At 40.2% G+C, this 22,332-nt stretch overlaps 1 pseudogene; it reads left to right on the forward strand.

Annotated features, from left to right (window-relative positions):
* Window positions 1–242: 242 nt before the first annotated feature.
* Window positions 243–2,233, forward strand: LOC116482269 (ATP-dependent RNA helicase DDX18-like; annotated as a pseudogene).
* Window positions 2,234–22,332: the final 20,099 nt, after the last annotated feature.

Here is a 22,332-nt window from a genome sequence, read left to right on the forward strand (position 1 = left end):
CTCTAGTCTCTAAACACTTCTAATGTAGAAAATTAAGATCTGCCTTGCCCTATAACTTAGTGAACTTGGTCAGGGTGATGAGAATATCCTGAAGATAAAAGTGCACACTCTGTTCTAGTGTTGCCTTTGGTTAGTGACTCCCTGAATGAGAGTGAGGTATTAAGAAGCTGTGTGCAACGTGAGCCCTGAGAGCTGAGTAGCTGTACTGTGTGGCACTGTGGTCTTGGCACTTCTTGGACAGCATGTCTCACCCGCTGATGAAACTCCTGAGCAAGAAGATCAAGAAGCGGAACCTCAAAATGCACACTGGAACCTAAAGTTGCCGGGGGCCTCAAATCTGACCCTGTCAGAAACTCAAAACGGAGATGTGTCTGAAGAAACAATGGGAGGTGGAAAGGTTAAAAAAATCAAAACATTCTATGCATGTGGGGTTATCAGAAGCTCAAGATGGAGATGTGTCTCAAGAAACAGTGGAAAATGTAAAAGTTCAAAAATCTCCCCAGAAATCCACTGTATTAACAAATGGAGAGACAGCAATGCAGTCTCCCAATTCAGAATCAAAAAAGAAAAAGAAGAAAAAGAGAAAAATGGTGAATGATGCTAGGCCTGATGCAAAAAAAAAAAAAAAGCAAAAACTGAAAACAAAGGGGAATCTCAAGAAGAAAGTGCCAAGACTCCCAAAGAAACAGAAAATAATGTGGAGAAGCCAGATAATGAGGAAGATGACAGTGAGGTGCCCAGCCTGCCCCTGAGACTGACAGGCGCTTTTGAGGATACTTCATTTGCTTCTCTATCTAATCTTGTCAATGAAAACACTTTGAAGGCAATAAAAGAAATGGGCTTTACGAACATGACTGAAATTCAGCATAAAATATCAGACCACTCCTGGAAGGCAGGGATCTTCTAGCAGATGCAAAAACAGGCAGTGGTAAACCCTGGCTTTTCTCATTCCTGCAGTTGAACTCACTGTTAAGTTAAAGTTCATGCCCACACATAGACCAGGGGTCTTTATTCTCTCACCTACTAGAGAACTAGCCATGCAAAGTTTTGGTGTTTTTAAGGCGCTAATGACTCACCACACGCATACCTATGGGTTGATAATGGGTGGCGGTAACACATCTGCTGAAGCACAGAAACTTGCTAATGGGATCAACATCATTGTGGCCACACTAGGCCGTCTGCTTGACTATATGCAGAAGACTCCAGGGTTTATGTATAAAAACCTACAATATCTGGTTATTGATGAAGCTGATAGAATCTTGGATGTTGGGTTTGAAGAGGAATTAAAGTAAATTATTAAACTTTTGCCAACACACTATGCTCTTATCTGCCACCCAAACTCAAAAAGTTGAAGACCTGGCAAGGATTTCTCTGAAAAAAAGGAGCCATTGTATGTTGGCGGTGATGATGATAAAGCTAATGCAACAGTGGATGGTCTTGAGCAGGGATACGTTGTTTGTCCCTCTGAAAAAAGATTCCTTCTGCCCTTTACTGTCCTTAAGAAGAACTGAAAGAAGAAGGTTATGGTCTTCTTTTCATCTTGTATGTCTGTGAAATATCACTCTGAGTTGCTAAACTACATGGATTTGCCTGTCTTGGCCATTCATGGAAAGCGAAAGCAAAATAAGTGTACAACCACATTCTTCCAGTTCTGCAACGCAGATTCAGGAATACTATCGTGTATGGATGTGGCAGCAAGAGGACTGGACATTCCTGAAGTCGAGTGGATTGTTCAGCATGACCCTCTGGATGATGCTGAGGAATATATTCATCGTGTAAGCAGAACAGCCAGAGGTCTAAATGGGAGAGGGCATGCCTTGCTCATTTTGTGCCCAGAAGAAATGGGGTTCCTTCACTACTTGAAACAAACCAAGGTTCCATTAAGTGAATTTGACTTTTCCTGGTCTAAAATTTCTGACATTCAGTCTCAGCTTGAGAAATTGATTGAAAAGAACTACTTTCTTCATAAGTCAGCCCAGGAAGCATATAAGACATACACACGAGCCTATGATTCCCATTCTCTGAAACAGATCTTTAATGATAAGTTGCTCTGTCATTTGGTTTCAAGGTGCCTCCCTTTGTTGATCTGAACGTCAACAGCAATGAAGGCAAGCAGAAAAGGTGAGGAGGCGGTGGTGAATTTGGCTACCAGAAAACCAAGAAAGTTGAGAAGTCCAAAATCTTTAAACACATTAGCAAGAAATCATCTGACAGCAGACAGTTCTCTCACTGAAGACACGCCTTTCTTTCATCTTGAATAACTTCGTCCTAAAATGAATCTTTTCCCCCTTGAATTTATACAAGATTTCTATAAATTGACTTGGGTTGCAAGCACTGAGCGCTGTTACTTCTATCAAGTCTCTTTTTTATTTTTGGGATATAAAACAGGCTTTAAATTTCTTGGTTGCCCAAGGGCAAAGCAAGAAATCTCTGGTCTTTCTTGTGATTATAGACTATTTTAAATATCCCCCCCACCACATACACACAAATATACATTATTGTTTTAATATAATTCTTTTTATACCTTTCCTTCTTGCTATGTGAAGATTTTTGTGGCATGGATTGCCGTGTTAACTCCTGTAAAAGGTGACTTAGTGTACCAGGCAGCTGGTAGTAATGCAGAAAACAGTCTAAGGTTATTTTTCATTTTTAGTTATTTCGTGAACCTTGACAGTATCTCATGACTCCTCCTGAAAATGCTGCTGTATAAAAGAGCAAAGAGATTTGGGAAATACCTAAGAAGCACCTTAGGATTAGGGTGGCATTGCTTTTATAGATTTTTGATTTTAGAGCAATGAGCCTTTCTCAGGTATTTTGTCACTAGCTGTCATAACATTCGACAGGTGAGGGGTAGGAAAAGGGTGAAATTGAGATGATTGAGCCTCATTTCCATCAATAGAGGTGTAATATAGTGCCTCATTTCCATCAATAGTGGTGTAATATAGTGCCTCATTTCCATCAACAGAGGTGTAATATACTGCATTTCTTCATTTGGTAACATAGCAAAGACTTTAAAAAAAACACAAAGAATGGTGATGTTCCTCATTCGGATTTCTTTATTTCAAGGTGGTTTGGATTTTGGTAAGCCTTTTCGCTCTACAGAGTACTTAGAAGACAAGGCCACCAACTACCTTGGACTTAAAGCCAAGCCATCAGACAGTGCCCAGCACATATTAATGTTAGCTTCTTTTTGAGAAAAATTACCTCTTCTAGGCCCTGAAGCAAAAAAATGCATTTGCTATGAAGATTGAGAATGAACAAAATTACAAAAAAAACACACCAAAATCGGTGATTTAGTCAGATGGGTTTTTTTGTTGTAGGAGCACTTGACTTCGAGTGTGTTTTGTATAGTATGTAACTACAAAATAGTACATTTTGTAGCAATTTAAAACCAAAGTTGCTAGCATCATTTTGCTCTTGTGCAGGTTAGTCACAGGATCCCATTAAACGTAAGTGCACTGAGAACATTAAATGTAGAGGGAACTGTTTGGTAAAGAACATTCCAGTAGGAAAAGAAGAGAACAATCTTCATTTCTGGGCTTGACCATCATCACCCTGGTGGGACCTGTCTTGGGTTTCCAACCTTGACTGCTGGGCTCCTGGCTTGGTTTCTTGGATTCCTAATTCCTGGTGTGTAATAAACTCTCTCCAGGATCATGTTTTCCTTTTTTATTTCAGAAATAATGTTTCTAAAAAGATGAAAAGGGAAGAATATTTAATTACTGCACAGAAGTAAATACTATTGGTATTTTGTACATAATCTAATTTTTATATGCATGTTCATCCTCTTTAACTTTTTATCAAAAATGAAGTAATCTTCTATCGACTACTTGTAACCAGCTTGTTTCATAACATGTAAATTTCCTGTATCATTAAATAATTACATATAAAAAAGAAGCTATGTTCATTTTTTAGGACAAGAGCATACAGTTCCATTCATCCCCAGGGTCAGCTTGCCTCCAGCAGCTACGGCTGTGGGATATCAACCCAACAAAGAGAAGCAGATGGTTCAAAGAACCCGTATCATTTGAGGGAGAAGGAGGAGACCCCAAGGAAAAGCACCCTTCCTATGAACTATTTTTTGATCCTAGAGCAAGGGTTGGCAATCAGCAAAATAGTAAACTATCAAACCGCTTTTATTTGACATTTGATTTATTTGTCCTGTCATATATTTGATTAATCCACATGTGTTTTTTGAGCAGCTCATTGGGGTCTGGAGAGAGAACATTGACAAGGTCTCCGCCCCCAAGGAGTTTGGAGTGCAGTGGAACAGGGCTCCTCTGAAACTCAGGGATGTACATTATGGTCCACCTGGCCATGGTAGGCTGTCACATCACTGTCACTAGACTGTAGTCACATCACTTATCACAACACTTTCTTTTTTTTTTTTTTTTTGAGACAGAGTCTCGCTCTGTCCCCCAGGCTGGAGTGCAGTGGCACGATCTCAGCTCACTGCAAGCTCAGCCTCCCAGGTTCACACCATTCTCCTGCCTCGGCCTCCCGAGTAGCTGGGACTCCAGGCGCCTGCCACCACACCCGGCTAATTTTTTGTATTTTTACTAGAGACGGGGTTTCACTGTGTTAGCCAGGATGGTCTTGATCTCCTGACCTCGTGATTTGCCCACCTCAGCCTCCCAAAGTGCTGGGATTACACGTGTGAGCCACCGCGCCCGGTTGCCACACTTTCTTGAGCATGGTGACAAGTACCCTGGACTCCTGTTGGGCCAGGGTCCCATAGGGAAGATGGAAGGATGGGGCCACTCACTGAGTGTGCATCAGAGAGTTTAAAGGGCAGGTGGTAAATCATTTGCAAGATTCAAAAACTTCTGCAAAGTAAGTTTGAAATAAACAAATAGAAAACAAACCAAGTAAATAATACAGAACTTATTAATGAATCTAACCTGAAAATTATCTTTTTCTGCTGCCTGTGCTTTTGTGCTATTATTTAAGGGTACACTATCTAGCTGTTATCCTATGTTAAAAAAAAGTTTGGTTCTTTCCTCTTTGTCCATCTCATCCTGAAGAGTATTTCCAATTTTAAATGTCCATTTTACTCTGTTTTTCATTCACTAGCTCACTCTCATCTAAGCTCAGTAGTGACAGAGCAAAAAATTCCAATCTAACCTCAAGCTTGGTCCGCAACTACAGGCTCTCCCTTGGGAGAGACTGTCCCAGTCCCTAGAGTTATGACATGGAGAAAGAAGGAGAGAAAGGAAGGGCAAGGTCATGATGTGTGTGATAACAATATGAACCACAGCCCCAGTTCTCCAATCCTGAGATCCAAAAGTCTGGCAAGCCAAGCATATTCTGAAGTTTGTAGCAAACTCACTGGGTGGCAAATCCAGACCTGAGCTGACATGAGTCTATTTACAGCCTTGCATTTATCCTACTTAATATGAATATTCATACATTTCACTAAAGAAATATTAATATGTTTAATTATGAGATGCTGCCACATACCCTGTTGGGGGTGTTATGTAATTATGGAAAATGCCGCATATTACCTTTCTAAAATTCAAAAAATCCTGCATTCTTAAACAGATTGGTCTCATGGATTTCTTTAAAGGGATTTTCGATCTATACTCAATTTTCCCCAGTCTGTTCTATGATCTTACCTTTAAATGTCTTTCATAGAGACAATTTTTCTTTAATTTTTTTTGAGAATACAAAGCAGATGATTTCCTAAAATTCTTTTTGCTCCTTAACTGCATATACTTCCTCCTGCAACACCCCAAATTAGCTTTTACCTTATGTATACTATGCTTAGCACCTTGGGTATTTTTGTAATTAAAAAAAAAAGTTGCTAGATATTTTTTATCTTTTTTTAACGGCTTTATGGAGGCATAATTTACATATAATAAAATTCACTTGTTTTGCGTGTACAATTCAATGACTTAAGTAAATTTTCACAGTTGTACGACCATCATCCCAATCTAACTGGAGAAGATTTCCATTAGCCAGAAAGAAGCCTCACATTCACTTATAGTCACCCCCTGCTCCCTGGCAACCACTAATCTACCGTCAGTCTCTTTTGGAGCTAAAAGGGTCTCAAAAAATATGCCATATGCCAGGCGCAGCACACACAACCCTCATAAGGAAACAGAGGCTCCCATAACTGGTAAAGGATGAAGCTGGGATTTGATCCAGGTCCTCACCACTCCAGAGTTTGTGATCTTTCCAAGGGCTGCCTGAGGAGATCCAGAGTGGCCTCTCACTGGACTGGGGCAGAAATGCAAGTAGCCCAGGCACGGATGTTGGTATATTGGATGTTGGATGTGGATGACCCACAGAGGAGTCATGAGCTTGATGACCTTTAGATCCTAGCCAGTTTTGAGCTCCTGTGATTCTATAAATCCATAAAATGCATCCAACTAAGCCAGGGACTTACTTTAATGAATAGATAAGAATGATGTGTCATGAACAGACTAATTGCATATAAAAGGAGCGCTTCTGAAGTGTGCAGCGTGTTCCCTTAAGCACTTTAAATACCCCCCAGAGATGCCGTTTGCAGTCATAATTTGCATTATCAATGAAGGGGCAGTTTGCCAAGCAAAGGGGAACATCAGCCTAACCCTCACCACACATTCCAATGTATTGATGTCCAAATCAAGGAGACATTTTGATAGATTGATTTTCTCACCTCTTTAAATTTGAAGTGGTACTTTTGATGGAATTGTCCTGGTATGCTGGTGTTGCAGCTGCACAAGACTAGACGATAGAATGAAACACCCTGTACCGTAATGGAGGAAGCAGCTGTTCTGCTATTGTTATTAGTATTATTAAGAATTAACAACTTCCCCTGTGTCTGTTAAGGGAAGTCCATTCTGAAAGCCAGCCAAGTTCGCCTGCAGCCCTCCCAGCCACCATTTCTGCATCATGCCACGTAGAGATTATCTCTCCTCTCTGCGACGCAGGCTGTTGTCTGCTCTGCCTACCCTCCCCAAATTTCAGGAATCATGCGTTCTTTCTGTACCTTCTGCCAGAGCAAAACAGGCCTAGGAAAAGACGTATGGTCCATCACTAATGCCTTGGTATACTATCAAGATCACTAAAATCCTCAAATAGAGATTCCAGGTCCATATGTTTTAAACTCTGTAGCAATCTTGCAGTAAAAGGTAATTTAATTTTTGATAAAGATATTACAGGGCACAGATAAGAGTTTGTAATCCATGGACTCTTCTAGATGCTTCTAAAATTTTGTTACATGTGATAATTAACATGAACATATCTTTTTGGTTGACAAAAAGGCTTCATATTTTCTATCGCTTAATCATCATGATCCTATGAAGATGGCATTATTGTCCATTTTTGTTAACCTTATTAATATCAATAGTAGTATTAATTGTTAATGATAAGGGATATAAAGTATGTAACGCAGTTAGTACTGAACTTCTTGAATTAGAGAATACATATGGTAAGTTAGCTCTTGAGTTTTTTTTTTTTTTTTTTTCAGACAGAGTTTTTCTCTGTTCCCAGGCTGGAGTTCAGTGGCCCAATCTCAGCTCACTGCAACCTCCACCTCCCGGGTTCAAGTGATTCTCCTGCCTCAGCCTCCCAAGTAGCTGAGACTACAGGTGCGTGCCACCACACCTGGCTAATTTTTGTATTGTTAGTAGAGACAGGGTTTCACTGTGTTGGCCAGGCTGGTCTCAAACTCCCGATCTCAGGTGATCCGTCTGCCTTGGCCTCCCAAAGTGCTGAGATTACAGGTGTGAGCCAGTGCGCCTGGCCAGCTCTTGTGATTTTTAAAATCTTCATCTTTACTTTTAGGACAAGGAAAATTAGGCTCAGAGATCTTAAGAAATTTGCCCAAGGTTCACACAGCCTGTAAGAGTGGAGTAGATGTGGAAACTCCACCTGTTTCCTCTGGGACACATTCTCCATTACAGCCTGACGAGCGTGGCCTTGCCCAAGGTCACAGAGCAAATAAGCAGCAGAGTGGGGAATTGAACCCAAGTCCTCTCGCTGGGTCCCATGCCTCTTTAATCAAACTGTCGCTGCCACTGAAATGACAGACTACAGAATCAAGGACCTGAGCTGAAGGCTTGCACTTGATAACAAACTTCCCAGACTATGGAATTCTTTGCTTCTACCCGGCAAACTACAGAGAAGACAGCTTGTGTGTAGGGAAAACTCTCTCTAACCATGTTTTTCCTCTGTTCTCACATCACAATAATCATCAACACAGGAGAAGAATTCTGTGACTATATGTGTGGGGTTTTTTCCCTCACACACCAAGCAGTGGACACCACCTGGGTGTCCTGTAATTCATTTCCGGCACTGTCTACCTGGAGACGATGTCAGATCTCACAGGTTGAGCGTTCAGTCCCCACCCAAGACAGGCCCCCTCTAACACACACCAGTGACAAGCCTGGGCCTCCGGAGCTTCTCACCAACTGGCTTCAAGTTGGGGTTCCCATGACCCCCTCTTTGGGTTCAAGTAATTTGCCAGAGCAGCTCACAGAACTCAGGGGAACACTTACCTACATTTACCGGTTTATTATAAAGGATATTGCAAAGGATACAGATGAAAAGATGTTTAGGGCAGGAAATGGGGGAAGGGCTCCAGAGGGTCCATGCCCTCCCTGGACCCTCTGGAGGAACCTGCAGTTCAGCTATCCAGAAGCTCACTGACCCCAGCCCTCTTGGGTTTTTATGGAAGCTCATGATGTAAGCATTTCTTCCCCGAGGTATAGAGGGGTGGGACCCTCTCATGGGAGGGTCTTAGGACCCACAATCAGAAAGTCAGGGGAAAAGTAGAGTCTTGCCTTGGAGCAGATGAAAGGAGGGCAGGAGGAGGTCAGAGGCTGCCCATGTGGCCTCACACACCCAACATTATAATGAAAGACTGTAACAAGGGCTATGGCTATCAGCCAGAAACCGTGGACAAAAGCCATTATATATTATAACACCACAGCCTTCCTACCACACATAGCAGCAAAGTGGCTGTGTTTAGACTTAGAAATGTATATACCTGAGCTATTTTACTAGGATTATTTTTCTTCTGGAATTTATGTTCTTTATCAAGGCAGTGCTCAGTTGGAGAGAGTTTTTTTTTTAATTAACAGCAAACTAATAATGTAGGATTTTCCCAAGTGTTCTCCCGTTTCTGTGAGTTCATTACAATTTGTTCTTTGCACTGACTTCTCAACACAGCACCATGAGATTTTCCCGCATCTGCACGTTTACATAAGCAAAAAAAGTGCATTCAGATTCTTCTCTCTAAAGCATATTTCACATGACAGCACTCATCTTGCTAGAGAGTGAGGTTGTCCGAAGACTACTTTGGGGTGCCTGAGCCAGCACGAATGGGGGCACCAGGTTATGTTCCACTTTATTTATTTATTTATTTATTTTTATTTTTATTTTTTTTGAGAGTCTCACTCTGTTGCCCAGGCTGGAGTGGAGTGGCGCAATCTTGGCTCACTGAAACCTCCACCTCCCAGGTTCAAGTGATTCTCCGGCCTCAGCCTCCTGAGTAGCTGGGATTACAGGCTCCTGCCACCATGCCTGGCTAATTTTTGTATTTTTAGTAGAGACGGGGTTTCGCCATGTTGGCCAGGCTGGTCTCCAACTCCTGACCTCAGGTGATCCACCTGCCTCGGCCTCCCAAATTGTTAGGATTACAGGTGTGAGCCACCACGCCCAGCCTTACGTTCCACATTTGAATTCCTCATTTGCAAGAGGGGGATTTTAGTAACAAAATGCTGCTGAAATTGGTCTACGTCTAAATCAGTGTCCTGAGAAACAAGATGGTAATGAGGTGGAAAGGATGCATAGTAGGAAATGTATCTGGAAAAAATAATTCCATCAGGAAACCTTTTGATGGACCTCTCCTTGATAGTTGGAACAGAACTTGTCTTAGGTATTTGTTTAATATCAACCCATGCCTTTTTGTTTGTTTGCTAGTTTTTCTCTTCTGTTAAACTGTAAAATTCCTTTCACTTTTTGCTCATTTCTCTGATCATTAATTTTGAAATCGAGACATATTTTAATATGGATTTTTTTGGTCATCATTTCCTTTCTTCAAATACTACTATTAAATGACAGAGACTGTCAAAGTGGACAGGCCATTTCTTCACTGGCTGTGTGGAAGGAGTGATTTAGCTGTGTTTTCACTGTTGTGAAGGCTGGCCTGAGGTCCTTCTTATGCAAAATCATCTCTGGTACGACATATCCTCCAGACCAGAAGTTGTAAGGCAGAAGGCTCTGACCAAATCAGGCTCATGAACATATTTTATTTGGCTCACACAATTGAAAAAAACATCTTTTTAATAGTTGCCATCTTTTTTTTTTTTTTTTTTGAGATGGAGTCTCACTCTGTTGCCCAGGCTGGAGTGCAGTGGTGCCATCTCAGCTCACTGCAGACTCTGCCTCCTGGGTTCCAGCGATTCTCCTGCGTCAGCCTCCCAAGTAGCTGGGATCACAGGCGTGTGCCACCACACCCAGCTAATTTTTGTATTTTTAGTAGAGATAGGGTTTCACCATGTTGGCCAGGCTGGTTTCGAACTCCTGATCTCAAATGATCCGCCCACCTCAGCCTCCCAAAGTGCTAGGATTACAGGCGTGAGCCACGACGCCTAGCTCTTGCCATCTTTTCAAACTGGGAGAGTTCACATAAAAATCCTTGTTTCTGGCATCCTTTGAAAACATCCAAAGCTCTGCAAACTAGGCATGCAATTGCCCATAGTGACAGGAGTTACCAATCCTACAGGTGGGTCCTTTCAGAAGGGGTATTTGCAGGCCAGGCTGCTGTGATCCCCGTCTCTTCCTGATGTCTTGAGAAAAGCTTGGCTGTTGTAGGCATCTGAGATTCCAATCCTAGGAGATTGTTCAGTGGCTGTCACCACAAACAAACAAATAAAAACATTGGCACTTCTCAATATTGTTATAAGAACCCGCAGTGATGTGTCAATATTTGGGAAAAGGGGTATAGGAGTCAGCCTACACATGGGCATGTGCTTATTAATTTAGTTCTGTGGCAGGGTGAGGTGTCCACGGTTCACTATGTGGCCATACATTCTCCTCACTCCCACCTCAGCAAGCCCTAGAGAGGGCAGAGTGTTCATTTCAGATGCTGCGTGGGCCATGAGTGCCTACCCTCACAAATGCCATGGTGTTGGGCATGCCATTTAACCTCTCCTAGTCCCAGTATTTCTCTATAAGACGAGGATGCTGCAAGGGTAAAATGAACAAATGCGTATTTGCACAGACCTGACTCAATACATGTTGCCTGCTTCTGTTCTCCTTCAAGCCAATAACAAGATTGAGCTGGGAAGCTCCCTCACTGCACTGACAGCCAACCCAGTCAAAATGTTTGCTGCCCAAAAGCACACAGAGCCTTCCCTGTGGAGAAGCGATGTAATGTGGATCTCCAGTGAATACAGAAGGCCTCTTCTGCCACAGCCTGGGCATCCTGGGAGCTCAGGTGCCCCCAAGCCAGGCAGGATCTCTCGGGATTTTGTCTTCCCTGGGGATGGTAGACATGACATGTCCTTTGTCATGGTCATTGCTGAACTGCGACTACATTAAAAGGAAGTATGGAGACTGTGAATTTGAGATCATATTTCAGAGTGGAGCCCAAGGCTTCCAGTTAAGTGTGAACAGTGTATGGGAGATAACAATGGGGAGTGAGATATGCTAAAAGTGTTATACATGAATTTACATTCAATAAAAAACCCTTCCAGCTATAATTATCACATTTTTGCTAATATTGAGATACTAGATGTCAAATTTAATATTTGAGTAAACTAATTAAAGAATGTTTTTGCCTAGCCTTGACAAAAATCTTTTCTATTGAAAGTTTCGAAAGTGCTTTTTTTTTTTTTGGCTGAAACTGATCTACATGACCAGAACTTTTTGGGGTTGGAACCACCAGAGAGCATCTTCCCTCTGCGTTTCCTTTTCTCCATCCCTCTCCACCTCTCTCTCCCATTCCCAGCTCTGTTTTGTGTTCTTATTGTTAAAGGCACAATTTTCAGACTGTGTTAATGTGTCTTTTTTATGCATTTGCCAAATAGTTCTAGGAGGAATTGCCTCTTAAGATTTCTCCTTTGGCTGTGGCACATTCGGACTCAAAGTGTTGTGCTCAGGAGGGTCATCGTCACATTATAACAGGGAAAATGCTTCATCGTGTGTTATAGAGCAAGATGGAATCTTCGCTAAGGAGCTTGGGGATCAAAGCGGAGGGAAAAGATGAATTTTTATGCATCGAGTCATTATGGAGGGAGAAGGAGGCATTAAGATTGCCAGAGAGAAGATTTTCTCATCTAATATCGACATAGACAATGTGTTGAGATGACTGTTGGCTCCGTTCTCAGATTTGTTTCTGCTGTTAAAGTGCTCAGATCTAGGTCATAAGCTTATTTACATGTATTTCAGGTTTTAGAAAGAGACTTCCTTTTAAAAAGATATGATCTTCCCAGGATTTAAGTACACCTAAACATATTTTGATTATTTTTACTCCATAAAAATGCATTGCTGTGTTTCAGACATAATGAAAGACAGGAAAAGTTTTTAAAAATTTGCTCTCTACTAGGATAATTCAGCAACTCTTGTGAAGTATTTCCTTTTAAATGATGCTACTCATTAACCTGCTTGCAAACATAAGTACGTGATTTTCTATTCTGTTTCTTTGGTTCACCTGATATTATACTAACATGGGTTTTCACACCCTTACATAGATTATCTCAAGCACCTGTGCCCAGTTTATTAAGCTCTTCTGTCGTTAAACATTTAGACAACTTTCCCACTATTTTTCTACTTTTATAGAAAAAGGCCAGGTGTAGTGGCTCTCGCCTGTAATCCCAGTACTTTGGGAAGCCAAGGTGCGAAGATTGCTTGAGCCCAGGAGTTCAAGACAAGCCTGGGCAACATAGCAAGACCCCAACTGTATAAAAAAAATTTTTTTTTAATAGCCAGGCATAGTGACACACACCTATGGTCCCAGCTATTCAGGATGCTGAGGTGGGAGAATTACTTGAGCCCAGAAGATTGAGGCTGTGGTGAGCTGTGATCGCACCATTGTGCTCCAGCCTCAGCAACAGAGCAAGACCTGTCTCAGAAAAAAAAGAAAAGAAAAACAAAAAGAAAGATATATATGTATTTGTGCATCTAGATTTTGTCATGTTTCATAGAATAAATTCTCCAAAGTGGAATCTCTGCATCAAACGTTATAAATAATTTTAAGATTTTGATGCAAAGTACATTTATTTTTAAATGAATTCCACCAGTTTTCACCTCAACTGCATAAGAATGCCCTTTTACTACATCAAGTGCCATTTTGGTCAATTTGATAAAGGTATCTTTTGAACATTTAGAAAAAGAATTTGTTTTCATAATTTGCCTTACATTTTTTGATAAATCACAAAGTACCGTATATGATAGCGATAATGTTACCAACAATTACCTTCAATAAACAGTCCAACACTTAATGGCAATACATTAGTATGTCAGAGTACTGAAGAGCAGTATAGGATGATGGTGAGAGTGGGCTTGAAAGTCAGGCTGTCTGGCCTCAATGCTGGGCTCTACCACTTACCTGCAAAGTGATCCAAGACCAGGGTTTTTCAACCTTGGCATTGCTGACATTTGGAGCTATTCATAAGCTGAGCAGGGAGGATGCTATCTTGTACATCCTAGGATGTTTAGCAGCATCCCTGGCCTCTATCCTAATCACCGCCCTCCTCTACACGCACACCCAGTGTGACAACCCAAAATGCAAACATTGCCAAGTGTTCCTTTGGGGCAGATTACCAACCCTCTCAGTGCTTATCTTCTGTATGTGTAAAATGGGGGATAGTAATACTCGCCTCAAACAGTTATTGGAAGGGCAAAATGGATTTGTCCCTGTAGAGCAGAGAGAAGAGGGATTGTTTGTCACTTGCCAAGGGCACAGTCAACATTGTCATATTAGTCTTATCAAATTTCTGATGACTGCTCTTAAATAAAATGCTTGTGTATTACTTTCACTGTAAAACTCACTGCATATAATTTGAAGTGTTTGGAAAAGTATCAGAAGCTAATAAGGATCTCCTACAATCTTAACAGCCAGGGACAATCCTATTAACTTTTAAGCGTGTTTTCTTCTTATGCACCTAGAAGAGTTCCTGGCAAGTTATAGATACTCAATAAACGTGCTGGACAAATATAAAAAGTAAGATCGGGCTATGTTTGCTATCTATTAAGTTTTGCATCCTATTTTTCTTCCTTACTACCACATACTGGCTACTTGCCTCTGTATTCGGAAATTCTTTGGAAATATGTTTTTGTTTTATGTTGTTTTGTTTGGTTTTGTTTTGTTTTTAAGACCCAGTCTCACTCTGTCGTCCAGGCTGGAGTGCAGTGGCACAACCTTGGCTCACTGCAACCTCTGCCTCCCGGGTTCAAGCAATTCTCCTGCCTCAGCCTCCTGAGTAGCTGGGATTACAGGCATGCACCACCGCACCCGGCTAATTTTTGTATTGTTAGTAGAGACAGAGTTTTGCCATGTTGGCCAGGCTGGTCTCAATCTCCTGACCTCAAGTGATCTGCCCTCCTTGGCCTCCCAACATGCTGGGATTACAGGCATGAGCCACCGCACGAGGGGGAAAATATGTTTAATTGCAGCAAAATATCAACTCTGAGTGTTCTCTAATTTAATTAACCATCATAATTTTGAGAATATACATGATGTTAACTTTTTTAAATAAATAATATATCTCCAGCTTTTTATTATGAAAATTTTTAAACATAAAAGTTGAAAGGATAGTTCAATGCATATCAGGGCACCGTGTTTTTAATGTATTTTAAATGCTTGCCGTATTTCTTCTCTTTATTTGTGTGTGTGTGTGATCTGCATGGATATAGATACATGTAATGAGTTATTTGTTTTTTTACTGTTTTGTGGGACCATTTAAAAGTAAATTGTTGGCCAGATGCAGTGGTTTATGCCTGTAATCGTAGCACTTCGGGAGGCTAAGGCAGAATAAATTTTTAAAAAATATATTGTAAAATTAAGCAATGAGGAAATTGTAAACATTGTAACATTTTACTTCTGAAGACTTCAACATAACTCTCCTAAGAGTAAAGACATTCTACACACAACCACAATACATTTATTATGCCTAAGAAAATTAACAGTAATTCTCTAACACCATCTAATATGTTGTCTGTATTCAAATTTTCCCAGTTGTCCCCAAAATGTTTTTATAGCTAGCTTTTTTTTTCTGCCAAAATCCCAGAAAAGATTAACTGCATTTGGTTGTTATAACTCTAATTCCTTTTAGTCTAGAATAGACCCACCTTTGTATTGGCTTATTAATGACTTTTTGAAAATATCAGGCCAGTTGTTTTTAAGAACATTCCATTTTCTGGGTTTGTCTTATTGTTCCCTTAGAGCATCATTTAACTTGTTTCTCCAGTTCCTGGATTTCCTGAAACTGTAAGTTAGGTCCAATGTCTTCATTAGATTTAGGTAAATAATTTGGCAAAGACACTTCATAGGTGATTACATCTTCAGAAGGATGTAACAACAGGTTGTCCCATGATCAGAGATGTAATGTTTGATTACTTGGTTAAGGTGGTAACCAGTAGATTTCTTTACTTGAGGTATATTTTTCACTTTGCAATTAGTATATAGTCTATAGGGTGCTTCTTTGGTACCACATGACTACCCTATTCCCTAATAATTTTCCATCCAGTGGTTTTAGCATCGTTGGTGATGCTTGCCTAACCAATCATTTCATCGGTAGCTGCAAATGGTGATTTTTCTAGTTCTGTCATTTTACTTACATTTGATAGATGCCATTCCTCGGGAAAGAAGGATTTTCTCTTTCAAAATGCAAGGTAAATGCCTACTTCTTACGTTCTTAATACTAAAGAGTGGGATAAATAAGTTTTTGTTTCTTTCTCTTTCATTTTACTATTTTTTAATTTTTATTTTTATAAAAATTAAAAAAGAATAGAGACTAGGTGAGGTGGCTCATGCTTGTAATTCCAGCACTTTGGGAGGCTGAGGCAGGCAGATCACCTGAGGTCAGGAGTTTGAGACCGGCCTGGCTAGCATGGTGAAACCCCATCTCTACTAAAAATACAAAAATTAGCCAGGCATGGTGGCACACACCAGTAATGCCAGCTACTCAGGAGGCTGAGGCAGGAGAATTGCTTGAACACAGGAGACAGAGGTTGCAGTGAGCCAAGATCATGCAACTGCACTCCAGCTTGGGAGACAGAGTGAGACTCTTTCAAAAAACAAAAAAATACAGACAGGCTTTCACCATGTTGCCCAGGCTGGTCTCGAACTCCTGGACTCAAGCAATCCTCCTGCCTTGGCCTCCCAAAGTGCCGGGATTACAGGCATGAGCCACTATACCTAGCCACTACTATTTTTTTACTGTAGATGCATGGATATTTCTTTGATGTTTTACAATCAATTATAATAACTTTCTGATGCTCAAGCTGTCCACTGGGCACCCCTCCAAGCTGGCTTCCAGGTCTCTTGGCATCTCTCTGTTAGTCTTTGGTTTTCCTTGCTTTTTGGCTTGATGTGCCTCAGGCTTTTTTTTATCATTTCCTGCCTCCACTCTGGAATCAGCCATTTCTCCAAGGAGCCTTTGTTCTTTTTAGTCAGGAATGATATAAATAATCTTTTGATGAATACCTTTGTACATAAGATTTTTATCAAAAATTACTAGACTTGAAATTATTTTGACAAAGATTGTAAACTTTTTAATGCCTTTAATATATCTTGTAAAGTTGCTGTATAGAAAGGTAGTAATAACATAGATTTCCACTAATGTGTTTGAGAATGTTTATCTCACTGCATTCATAGTGACATTAATTTTTAATATGATAAGTAAATCTATGGCAAGTAAGATTGAACAGCTCAGTTTATTAATGTTTATATGTTGGTTAGTTTTCATATATTTTGCCCTTTTTCTATTGTGGTACAATGTACTTATTTGAAAGTTTTAAAAGTATGCTAAAGACTTTACTTCTGTCTACTGAGCTTGCTTCAAATACTTTTTCTAGAGTGTTTGGGTATTTGTTTGGTTTTTTAGTGTCAGACATTTTTATTTTTTAAGTTGTCGAATCTATTTGCGTTGATGATTTCATCCATTTTTTCAGTGCTTAAAAATTCCTTGCCCAATCTAAGAAGAGTTAAATGTTTTCATATATTTTCTTTTAATTTAAAAATTTTAGAATAAAACTAAGTTTTAAATATTCATACTTTTTAAACCAAGTGGAGTATCTTTAGGGCTATAGTTTAAGAATCTAAAAATTTTTTTCCCAAAGCCAATTTTTCTCATAATGTGGGAGGGATAATCCCTCACTTTCTCACTGGTGTGTCCTTCATTTTATATGTTCAATATAGATACAGATATATTGATATGTATTTATATATAAATTATATATATCAATTTATGTTCATCTGTTTTTACACAAGTGCCATGCTGTTTCAATTATTAAAACTTTTAAATACATTTTAAAATACCAAAACCTTTTTTCTCTCAATACATTTTTTCTTCAAGATAAACTTTAGAATAATTTTGTCACTTTCAGAAAAGATTTCATGTCACTTAAGCTGTTTAGCTTATTTAGCTTTGGAATTTTACAATAATATTAAAACTTGCTTTGGGATGACGTAGTATATCACAACATGAAAGCACTCTAAGTTGCCCCAGGCCTCTGTGATGGTGCATGGCCACAGCACCAGTCAAGGCAGGAGGCTTAGTAACATTTAGGTCCTAAAGGCTCTTACGTGTACCCCATAAATATGTACAAATATTATGTATCAATTTTTTTTTACAAGGGTCTTGAGATAAAAGCAAATGTTCCCTTTTCATGTCTTAAAAAGATCAATGCGGTTACTGAAACCATTGTTTCTAATCCAACAATTAAAACACATGGTCTAAAAGGTGGAATGATATTTATACAAATACAGGTAAATAATCGTATAAATTTGAACTACCCTGGGAAATTCGAGATGTGCATAACTATTGGTCATGCAGACACTACATTCAGACATTCTGTTTACAGTATGTATTCCGACTAAGTAGTGTTTGTTTTCCTTCTTTTTTTTTTTGACAAAGTCTTGCTCTGTCACCCAGGCTGGAGTGCAGTGGTGTGTCTCACTGTAACCTCTGCCTCCTGGGTTCAAGCAATTCTCCCTACCTCAGCCTCTCGAGTAGCTGGGATTACAGGTGCCCACCACTATGCTGGCTAATTTTTGTAGTTTTAGTAGAGATGGGATTTTGCCATGTTGGCCAGGCTGATCTCGAACTTCTGACCTCAGGTGATCCTCTCGCCTTGGCCTTCCAAAGTGCTGGGATTACAGGCATTAGCCACCACACCCAGCCTTGTATCTTTCTAATATGGGTTAAACCACTCAAGACATTACTTACTTGGAGAGAGCCATTATGGATTAAGTTTGAACATCAAGCCATATAGTAGCCCAGCTTGCAGTATGAAAAAGTGGCAAAAAGCGTGTTCTTTGGTGTCAGACAGACATTGGTTTGGGTCTTCAACCTGCTCCTTTCCAGTATTGTGACGTTGGATAGTAACAGTATACCTGCCTTGTGGAGTTGAGAACATTAAATGAGGGCAGTATGTAAAGAACTCAGCACATAGTAAATGCTTTATCATATCAGCCAGATTATCCCTCTCTTTAGTACAATTACTCCTGCTGCTATTATTATATTTTTTTGTTTATTGCTCAGGATCAAGGTGACTGAGACCTTTTTATGAACCTAAGAGCTCTGCTTTATATTTCCATATAGCAACCCAGTTATATGCAGTTCAAAGATTCTACCCATTGCTTATAGCCTTGATCATTGGCATGTTTTTCTGTAAAAAACAGTCAATGCCAACTATTAGTGACCTCTTTGGGAAGAAATACGATGTCAGTAAGACACCCATAACAAAGCCAAAGCGGGGAAAAAGTGACATCATTTCAGAGTAGGACAAAAGCAATTAAAATTAAAACAAAGACCAGAATCTCCATCCACTCTTAGACTCTCCTGAGAAGGCGCACTTTCAATCTAGGGCTAAGTGTAGCTGAAGTCAAAGCATTAACTTACATATTTGCCTATTTTAAGCAGTGTATCTCATGCTCTTTTCTTGGCATTAAAAGACAATACTTCTACCCGTTCTCTTAAAAGGAAATTAGGTCTTATTACCATCCTTATAACACAGACTTTACAACAGAGGACAGCCTTTTAAAGATTCAGCCTCTAATTTAAATGTGACATTATAGAGCTGTCTGGGCATTTGGATAATTTCTTTAGACATCTCAAAGTGGCACATATAGGGTCATTAATCAGCAGCTCAATATTTTATTCATATACTGTCTGGGAAAAGCAAGAGGAAGACTGAGATCAAAGATGAGGAAGGAATTATTAGTAACATAGTGCATCAAAATAATAAGGTTTTTAAACGGGCAGGGGAGTTAAAAAAAGAAAAGGAGAAAAGAAAAGAACAACAGTTAACATGGCCAAGACCTTAGGCTTCCTAAAAAAAGGCAATCACAGGTCTAATTAGTGAAAAACACCAATTATAATCCAAGTTACAGTTAGAGAGTTTCCTATGCTTACATTGGAGTAAATCCATAAACTGATTACAATAAGGTGGTCAAAGTCGCTATAGCCACTACATATAGCCTGAAAAGCTAGGTAGATTCTGTTGATTCTTTGCTTCTTCCTTCCCTTCCTGTAGACAATGTCTTTGTTCAGGTCTTGGTTATATGTCATCTCACTTCTGACAAAAATGTGTCTCTCTTCATCCAGGCTTCCTCACTCCATTCCCTTTTCCTCCCTCTCTGCTTCAGGAGCCATCCTGCTAAAACTCAAAGCAGACCCTGTCACCTCTACCTAAAGTCCTTCTGTGCCTGTTCATTGCTTAAGATTTGTTCACTTTTCTGTATGTATGTTAGACCTCAATAAAAAATGACAAGAAGGAAGTAGCCATTTTAAGAGGGTCTGGGGAAACATCCAAATAACAGAAGCTGCAAAGTTGAAGATGATCAGTGGAGTACGTGTGGTTATGTTGAGGGACAGAGAAAGGCCAGTGTGGCTGAGTATAAATGAGGAAGGACAGAGAGGAGGGCAAAGAGTGGGGCAGGGTACATGACAGAGACTTTGTGCTTTATTCTAAGTGAAGTGAAACCCCATTCGAGGGTTTTAAGTAGGGGGAATAGCATATCATTTCACTTACGCTTCAGAAAGATTACTCCAGCTGCTTTATGGAAGAACTTTAAGGAGCAAAAATGAGGCAGGAAGGCAAGTTAGCAGGCTGCAGCAGTGCTTTAAGCAAGAGATGGTGGTAGCTTGGAGCAGCGTTGGGGCAGTGGAAATTGCAAACATTCACCACACTGTCTTTATTCGTTGAACTGCTGATGGTCATTTGGGTTGCTTTCAGTTGGAGCTATTGTAATGTCACTGTGCATATTCTTATAGCTGTCACTTGGGGCACAGATATATGCTTTTCTGTTGAGTATATATCTAGAAGTGGAAATACTGGGTCAAAGGGTGTAGCAGACACGAACTCTAACCATATACTCTTGGCCTTTACCTCAACGGTCCGGAAGTGGCTTGCTGAAAACACAGGCATCTCTCTGCTGAGGGACTTTTATTTAGCCATGGTTGAATATTTGGCCCACACGAGCCCAGAGGTATCAGAAAAATAACTCTCCATGGTATGAACTGAATGTTTGTGTCCCCCCAAAATCCATGTGTTGAAACCCTAATCCCCAATGTGATGATATTTGGTGGGGTCTTCCGAAGGTGATTAGTTCTTGACAGTAGAACTCTCATAAATGGGATTAGTGCCCTTATAAGAAGAGACATGAGAAAGGTGAGATATATATATATATATATATATGTATTTATAATATGATATATATATGTATTTATAATATGATATATATGTATTTATAATATGATATATATATGTATTTATAATATGATATATATATGTATTTATAATATGATATATATATCTCTCACCATATGCGGATACAGGGAGAAGGAGGCTGTCTACGAGCCAGAAAGAGGGCCCTCAGCAGAACTCAACCTTGCTGGCACCTGATCTTGGACTTCCAGCCTTCACAATTGTGAGAAGTAAATGTAAATGTAAGTCACCCAGTCTGTGATATCTTGTTATAGCAGCCTGAACTAACTGAGGCAACCCTAGAAGCAACATTCAATAGGTAAATCTGGTTGATCAAACACCAGATCCCTTGCTCCTTACTTGGAATAACTCAATTCCACACAGACTCTCGGAGTTCCCCAGCAGGACTGAGCTCCAATTGCTTACTGTGGTAACTACACAATAAGGCACGCTTATTGGCTTTATTCCCTTCCCTGTACCACTTTCAAATTCCCCTGCTGGTGTTTCCATGTTCCTTCCAGCCCTGCTGCCTTGGTTGTGCTCTGATGCCTTAACATAACTGGTTTTATTTGCTTCTTTCTAATTGTAGCCAGCTTTTATAATGTGTAAGGGTTGGTCTGGTACATGCTGCTCAGCCAGTCATTAGAGTAGAGCCTCTGAACATTTTTATGTAGCTATTTATATTATACAGCTCAGCTTGCCTGGGAGCCTTCAGTCAGCAACTTGGATTGGCCATTCCACCTAGAATTGTCAACAGTGAATGTTGGAAACAAGCTAGAAATGAAGACAAGAATTTGCCATAGTGCACCCCCCAAAGGAGCACTGATGAAGGTCAACTCATTCAATATTCTATTAACCCTTAAGTGTGTGGAATAGGGGCTACAGTGGCAAGCAACTGGACAACCTTTACTGTCAGAACAAGTCCTTCTTTCTCTACATTTTCTGTAGAGCATTGATGTATTTTTATATCTAATGATTTGCATAACAAAAGCACCGTGGCTGGGTGCGGTGGCTCACACCTGTAATCCCAGCACTTTGGGAGGCCGAGGCAGGCGGATCACGAGGTCAGGAGATCGAGACCATCCTGGCTAACACAGTGAAACCCCATCTCTACTAAAAATACAAAAGATTAGCCGGACGTGGTGGTGGGCGCCTGTAGTCCCAGCTACTTGGGAGGCTGAGGCAGGAGAATGGCGTGAACCCAGGAGGCAGAGGTTGCTGTGAGCCAAGATCACGCCACTGTGCTCCAGCCTGGGTGAAAGAGCAAGACTCCATCTCAAAAAAAGAAAAAGAAAAAGAAAAAGCACCATATGCCAAAGTGCAAAGAGCAATTTGTGTACACACGTTTTTCACCGGGACTATACCATCTCTTAAGGAATACTGTTACAGGTCCAAGTTGTTTCACTCATAGTTTATTCTCTTTCTATTGATCTTGAAAATGACATCTAATACACAGGTATGCTTTGT

This window comes from Hylobates moloch, unplaced genomic scaffold (assembly GCF_009828535.3).
Source record: "Hylobates moloch isolate HMO894 unplaced genomic scaffold, HMol_V3 SCAFFOLD_14, whole genome shotgun sequence".
NCBI classification, from domain to species: domain Eukaryota; kingdom Metazoa; phylum Chordata; class Mammalia; order Primates; family Hylobatidae; genus Hylobates; species Hylobates moloch.